A 6,888-nucleotide genomic window follows, 5' to 3' on the forward strand; every position below is an offset into this window, starting at 1 on the left:
AATGTGAGATGAATATTTATAAATTCATATAAATATAAGTTTTAGCTCAGAGCTCAGTGTTTAGCTTCCTAATTATTTTGATGATCCTCTTCTGATTACCAGTAAGTGACTTTGCATATTAGCTGTTAGCTGCTGTGAATCATGTGACAAATTGTTTCCATTGAGGTTTTCAGACATAAGCTTAATTTTGCTACCTTTTAGCAAAAAACTTTTTTACTTTCTTCAAAAATAAATTAGCTTAATTATCATTTGCGTGATGGAAACGCAGCTCACAGGAACCAAAGCGTTTCTGACATCTTGTTTAAAATGGCGTCTAGCCATGAAATAGAACCTTCTCTTTCGTCTGTTTAAAATCAAACCGACTGACATTTGCTGCTTTTTTTCAGCCTTCAAGACGTTTGCGTCTTTCTGTTCCTTATCCGCTGATTAAGCACAAGCCCAGAGGAGCCGACGTGAGGAGCGTCGGCAGCCGCCACGCTGGCCTGAGCAGCCGCTCTTGGCTCCGTTCGTGTTTTCTCCAAACAGAGCCGCCTGGATAATTAACCTGTACATTAGCTTCCCGGCTGATAGGAACCGGCGTGTGGATATGAGCGCGGCGAGTCGTGGAGATTGATCCCGAATGCGATGGGATGGCGGAGGCAGGAAGCCGCACGCTTTGGCAGATGCTGCCTTACCTGTCAATTCTCACATTCTGCTCAGTGCGGCAGGTTCACAGAGACGCTCATTTCCTGAGTTTGGCTCGTGATCGAGTCTGGCACGGGAACAAAACTGAGAGCGAAGTTACAAGATGTTGCCTCGGTGGGATTGCATAGCAGCAAACTTTCTGACAGCTTGAGCGACTGACTGCCTCTCTGTGATGGACTGAAGTCACGCCTGGGTTGCTGTTCTGGCTGACAGCGTGCAGAATTACCATATTTATTGAAAAGCATTGTGATACCTTGAAAGGTGTCATCTTTGTGTTGTAAATTTATCAGTTTTAGTTGTTTTTTTCCTCATACAGGCTCAGAAAATCATCTAAAAGTTAATTTATTTTAGGTATTCAACTAAAAAATGAGAGGTTCTGAATTGTAGAACATCATTAGCTGAATAGATGTTCAGGATAAGCAGTGAGAATGATTCGTCCAAGCACCTTAATGGAAAGTTAAGTGGAGGGAAAAAGTCATAACTCCGAAGATATTTACCATTATATCAGTAAAGTTAGAATACTGTGTAAAAGGGTGACATTTCTTGCCAGTTGTCTGAAACTCATACCAGGTCTGGGAGGTACAGACTCAAAGTTTTCATCATAATATATTTGGTTCCATTGTGATAACAATAAAAGTGACATTAAAAACTATTTATTACGTCTGTTTTTAGGTAGAATAGCCCCTCAAACACAAACGATGCTCTGAAAAACATCAGTCACTTAAATAAATGTGATTTATGTCACTAATCTGCACATAGAAACTGCAGTTAACCATATTAGGAAATTTATTTATATTTATTGATGTTTTCATTGAACAAACAGTGAAGAAATAGTAAAGATATAATAATACAGCAAGCTACAGGCAGTTTTATGTATTTTTAAACATTATTTAAAAACAATAAATCAAAATGTATCACAATAAACGATAATACGATGAACTCATTATCAGGAATCCTCACACATGGTGAGATGTTTTCCAAGCCTTTCTGGTTATGGCTAACCACTGAAAAAATATCATTAATGGAAACTCAAAACACCTGCAAACGATTTTCTTTAAATGGTCTCTGACTCTGCGTCAGTCGGATACACAAACAGAGCGAAGACTGCTGACTGGACAGAAGAGTCCGACTCGCTTCACCAGAACGGGAAACCACAGAAGGTTGTTGCTAAAGAAGTCGGCTGTTCAGAGTTCCTCATCCAAGCTTATTAAAATAAAATTCACATTTTGCATGTTTCTCTACTTGCATTTGGGTTTATACTCCTTCTAAAAACAACTCTAGCACTAAAAAAACACTCAGTTGTTTTTTAGTAATAACTTAATGTCTTTAATGTTTGGAAAATGAGCCGCTTCAATGTTGAGTTACGTTCTGTGTGTTACCTAGCAACCCTAGCCAAGTTCTGCCTGTTACCTAGCAACCCTAGCCGAGTTCCGCCCGTTCCCTAGCAACCCCAGCCGAGTTCCGCCCGTTACCTAGCAACCCCAGCCGAGTTCCGCCCGTTACCTAGCAACCCAAGTGGGTTTGGTCAGCTGGTTTTCCCACTGCATGTTCTGTACAATGGCTGCTGGAAAAGACGAGTGTTTTTTTGTCAACTTACCATCAAGAAACCACTTGCTGCATATTTGTTGATTGTGCAGGAGGCACCACATCTGCTTTTCAAAGATGTACGGTTGTGTAATTGTGCATCTGTTTGCAGCCGTTTTTATGTGTGAGTTTAAACATTGAGTTGGCGGAAAATCTGATAAAATAGGCGAAACTGAACAGACTAAAACCTCAGTATCTAAGATTTGAGTTCTCTTTCACCCATATACCTGGACTAACCTGTTCAAGGCAGCATAATAGGTCACAGAAAATTAAGTGGAAGGAAGAAGTGTGGTAGGAAAAGGTGCAGCAGCAACAGGGAGATTTTCCCAGTATCCCTGTTGTTTTAAGTTTCCACTCAGTGACGGTTTGGGTCGCCATGTTCTCTGCTGGTTCTGGTTCACAGTCAGAACTGGACCTTTCAGAGTTCTTGACGCTGATTTCATTTCCCACCACGACTCGGTGAAAACCAGAGTTTACAGAAATGTGTGAAAAATGGCTTTTTATGCTGAATTATTGGAATAAATCTGTTTATTCAGCTTGATTCTGATTCACAGAGAGTTGATCATTTCTTACAGCTGATGGTTTTCCTGCTTCTCTCCTTTAATGGGTCCAGTGAGTCGGACTGCGGGTCGGCCCTGGCTGGGCGCCGGGCGCCAGCTGCAGCGCGGAGCGGGACCAGCCAGGCTCACATCAGGCCAACCGCCTGCAGTCAGCGCCGCATGGAGATTCCTGCCGCATTTTTCAGCTTCGCACCTCAGTGGAAACTTGGTGAGAGCTGGAATCATTTTTAATTTCATCCACATGTCATCATTACCCCAAAAGTTTGTTAAAATATTTGAAAATAAGCAGAAATCAATTGTTTAAAGATGGCTGACAGTCCACAGTATTCACTTTATTTTGGTAAATTATCAACATTATGCACAGAAAACAAAAACAATAATAATAAACAAACCCGTAATCTATCAGAAAAGGAATAAACTTATACTTGCCTACCCTGCCCAAGAGTCTGTAAAACTTATTGGGAAAGTTTGGAATAAATTAGTTTTTAGCAGCAACATCATCACACACATTTATTTTAATAAGTGAAGAAAAAACTATGGGTTGTGGTTTGTAAAGTTATGCAGAAAAAATAACAATAACTTGGGTTTTTAGCCTGAGATAAAACAAACCAACGTGTTTTATTTAGTCAAAGTTAAATTCATTCATTTATAAATGTCAGTTTCAAACTAAATATTTGGTCCCATGTAAATATGGAGCTTCAAACTAAATTTAGCTTCAGATAAATATTTATCTAAATTAAAATTTTAGTTAAATATTCAGCTTCCATAAACGAAAGCTGCATATTTTATTTCAAATCTTTGAAAAAGTGCTAAAAACATGGAAGAGAATTTATGAGTTTAATGTCAGATTTACAACTAAAAGAGTTTAAAGACTGGTTAACATAACAGGCATCCATTTTGATCTGACATCTGATCCTTTTGCCTGTTTTCGTGGCCTTAAATGTTTAATAAGCGGCTCTTTCATTTGACGACAGTGAGGAGGAGACCTCCAGTCAGCAGAGCTGCTTGGAACCAGCAGCGGTGTAAAACTAACTGTGAAGGCAGCTGCTCTTTCAGCTCAAACCCTTTAGTCGTGCGCTGAAAACAATGAATAATTCTCTTTGCAGGCAGCGTGTGGGTGTAGGGAGCAGGACGCCCAGGCTCAGCCCAGATCAAAAGGGTTAGAGAGGAACGACTGCAGCCAATGTTTCTGATTTCTGTTGAATACGGCAGGAATGCCGAGGTGTTTGTCCTCAACAAAGATTAAAACCTGGAAGAGGAGAAGCTCAGACTTCTTAGAAAGTTTTAACTTTTCAGTTGATGTGGATTGTGGTTCTGGTCCCTCGAGTCGATGTTCTGCAAAGCCACATTTTCACTGCAACACAAACCTTAGAAATGGGACATTTATTTCACTAGATAGACCTGATAATCCTGTGGACTCTGTTACGTTTTAACCAGAACTCCATCATCTGCTCCACCTGCAGCTGCTGTGGCTCTGAGTCAAACCAGCCTGTTCCCCTCCTGGCCTGTGGGGGCGCTGCACCAAGAACCACTGAAGGAAACAACACAAAAACCTCTGAAGACGCTGAGTTTAAAATTTAAATAAAAATGGAGGCATCAGATTTTAGCAGTTGGATGATTTCTCTTTAGTCTTTGGCTGAAGACCACTAGACATTTCTGCTGCTAGCGCTAGGCTAGCATGTTAGCTTTGGTTGTATTTACCCAGAATGCCTTGCACAGAGAAGTGAACTCTGGTCCTCTAAACCTCGATCTGGGTTCGGTTGAACCAAGAGAACCAGAGGCCGCTCCAAAAGCAGGAAGTGGACTTCAGCGCAGGGCATTTTGGGTAAATACAATCAAAGCTAATGTGCTAGCCTAGCACTAGCAACAGAAATGTCTGGTGGTCCACAGCAGCTGGAGGTGGAGCAGATGATGGAGTTTTTAGTCTATCAGGAGGGAGAACATCCTTAGATTGTTCATTCACTGTCATCCATTTTCATATATGTAGCATACATGCATTATGTGTGTTATAACTTTGGCCAAACTAACGTTCTCCGTCTGTTTGTAGAAAACTGCAGCTACTGTGAGACAATGCAGAACCTTTCAAAGATTTATTGGAGAAACAACAAACCCCTTCCTTCCACCCAAACTGGATCTATATTTGGATCTCGTTTAAGAACACGTAACTCCCAGATGAAGTCGCGCTGCCAGCTTGCAGCCCTTCGTCCCTCAGATCTTCTTCTCACCTGAGCTGTGACACCTGTGAAGTCTGCCAGCCTCTAAAAACAGAGCTCCTCTGCTGGTTTGTTGTCTGCAGGGCGTTCACCTGCCTGACAGGAAGGGAAAAGATTCAGCTCGCTCCTCCAGTTCAGCAGGAACATCTCCGAGAACGGACGTAGAAGTTTATTATTAGCCAATAATTCGAGCAGCTGCAGCGAGGCAGTCAGTCTATATGAGAAAATATGGGAAAATGATGCAGTGTGTGTTTACCATGATTCGGTTTGCAGGACGAATCCAATAAAGATGATGAAGAAGTCTCATCTCTGTACCTTCCATGGCCAGGATGCGCGGCGGAGTATTCAGGGGAGAGAGGGAAGTGATTACTGTCGTTAGAGCGACAGGAAATGTTGCATCTCTTTGACGTTTAGTAATGACCTCAGCAGCTGGGAACAATAAAACTCCAGCGTTGCCCAATTATTGGCCCGCCTCACTTACTGGATAAAAGTAATAATGCATATTATCCCCACATCCCCCTTTAAAGTCGCACCAGCGTCGGAGCAGAGGCAGCTAATCGGGTTTGCTGCGCAGGAAGCTGAGTGGGTTCAGATTGACGGGAGGAAGACTTCCTGCAGCGCCGCGTGATTCGATCACTCTCTCTCTCGCAGCATCAATCCATCCGTCTTTCCTGTCTCTTGTTTCATTTCTCGTGATTTCAGGATGTACCTTTGAGAGGGAAGATTAAAATGACGTGCAGGTTGTTGTGACGGTGGTCCGATTCTGGAACAGAGGGAACCAACTTCGGCAGATTCATAAAAGATAGAAATGACTGGAGCATGGCGGCGTGTCAGCCTGCTGTGAAGTGGTTTTATAAAAGGAGCCAGTTTCCAGAAAAATGTTCAAAAATTTGCTAGAAAAATCTCTAGAATTTTTACATTAATCTCAGAAATTTTCTAGATAAAACTTGGAAATTTATGAGTTTCAAACGTCTAAAATTTTCAACTTTTCGGCCAATAATTGGGCAGAAATTTACTTTTTTTTCTGAGATCAATCCCAAACTTTAAGTTTTTTTTCTGCTTTTCAAACTCAGAAATGTTTTTGTTTCCTCTATAAACTGTGTTAGCATTTTGCTAATTTCCATGTTGGTGTAGCGCTTCAGCGTTAGCAGACCTAATGTTTGTCATTGGGTCTTTAGGGTTAGAGCAGACATCTTTTTATGTTTGAATCATTTTTTTCAATAACCTGCTGCTGATTAAATAAGTTTTTTCTTTATTCATAGTGTTATATTCTCTATGCCGTTCCTCTGTACTACTTTTTATGCTAATAAATCTCATTTGATCTCATTTGGATTCAGGGAGGATGAAAGTTGTGAAGCACCCACCTCCATCTACAATGGAGGCCTACAGATGCCCTTTGACCTTTCTGCTCTGTGGGTTTGAAGAGACTTGCATATTAATGATTGATGTGGAGGAATAACCAGTGGAGCATTTGAGAGATATTTACCTTCTCTTTCCTCCTGGACACTGAATAAAACATGAAGAAGGTTGAAAGTGATTATTATTGTTATTTTGATTGTAAACAAACTCTCCCGTCAGCGATTGTTCAGCGAAGGTGAGACGTTTCACAACGTGCCGAAACAAAGTAGGAATGAGAAACAAGCTGATTTGTATTTGCTGAATTTCCTACCAGCAGCAGAAGGAAACATTCTGTTCTGTCAAACCCTCGAGTGAAGCTAAAAAAAACAGCGTCTTCTCAGAAAGTCCTCTGACACCGGACGCTTACGTCTCCACGCAGCCAGAGTGCGGTTGTGTTAGTTTTACCTTTGCAGGAAGCGATGAAACCCCGGCTCTTTCATCGCCCGCGG

At 41.4% G+C, this 6,888-nt stretch overlaps 2 long non-coding RNA genes across 2 annotated transcripts; one reads left to right on the forward strand and one right to left on the reverse strand.

The window, feature by feature from the left end:
• Positions 1–2,318: 2,318 nt before the first annotated feature.
• LOC106934545 (uncharacterized) lies at positions 2,319–5,347 on the forward strand. The gene is made up of 2 exons (XR_001421720.1): positions 2,319–3,036; positions 4,876–5,347. It is a non-coding gene; the product is annotated as an uncharacterized LOC106934545 (long non-coding RNA).
• LOC106934546 (uncharacterized) lies at positions 4,907–5,960 on the reverse strand. The gene is made up of 2 exons (XR_001421721.1): positions 5,298–5,960; positions 4,907–5,137 (listed from the first exon to the last, which is right to left on the reverse strand). It is a non-coding gene; the product is annotated as an uncharacterized LOC106934546 (long non-coding RNA).
• Between the last annotated feature and the right edge of the window lie 928 nt (positions 5,961–6,888).

The sequence above is a fragment of the Poecilia latipinna genome, unplaced genomic scaffold (genome assembly GCF_001443285.1).
Source record: "Poecilia latipinna isolate Pla-1442-1.1 unplaced genomic scaffold, P_latipinna-1.0 Scaffold1821, whole genome shotgun sequence".
Lineage (NCBI taxonomy): Eukaryota > Metazoa > Chordata > Actinopteri > Cyprinodontiformes > Poeciliidae > Poecilia > Poecilia latipinna.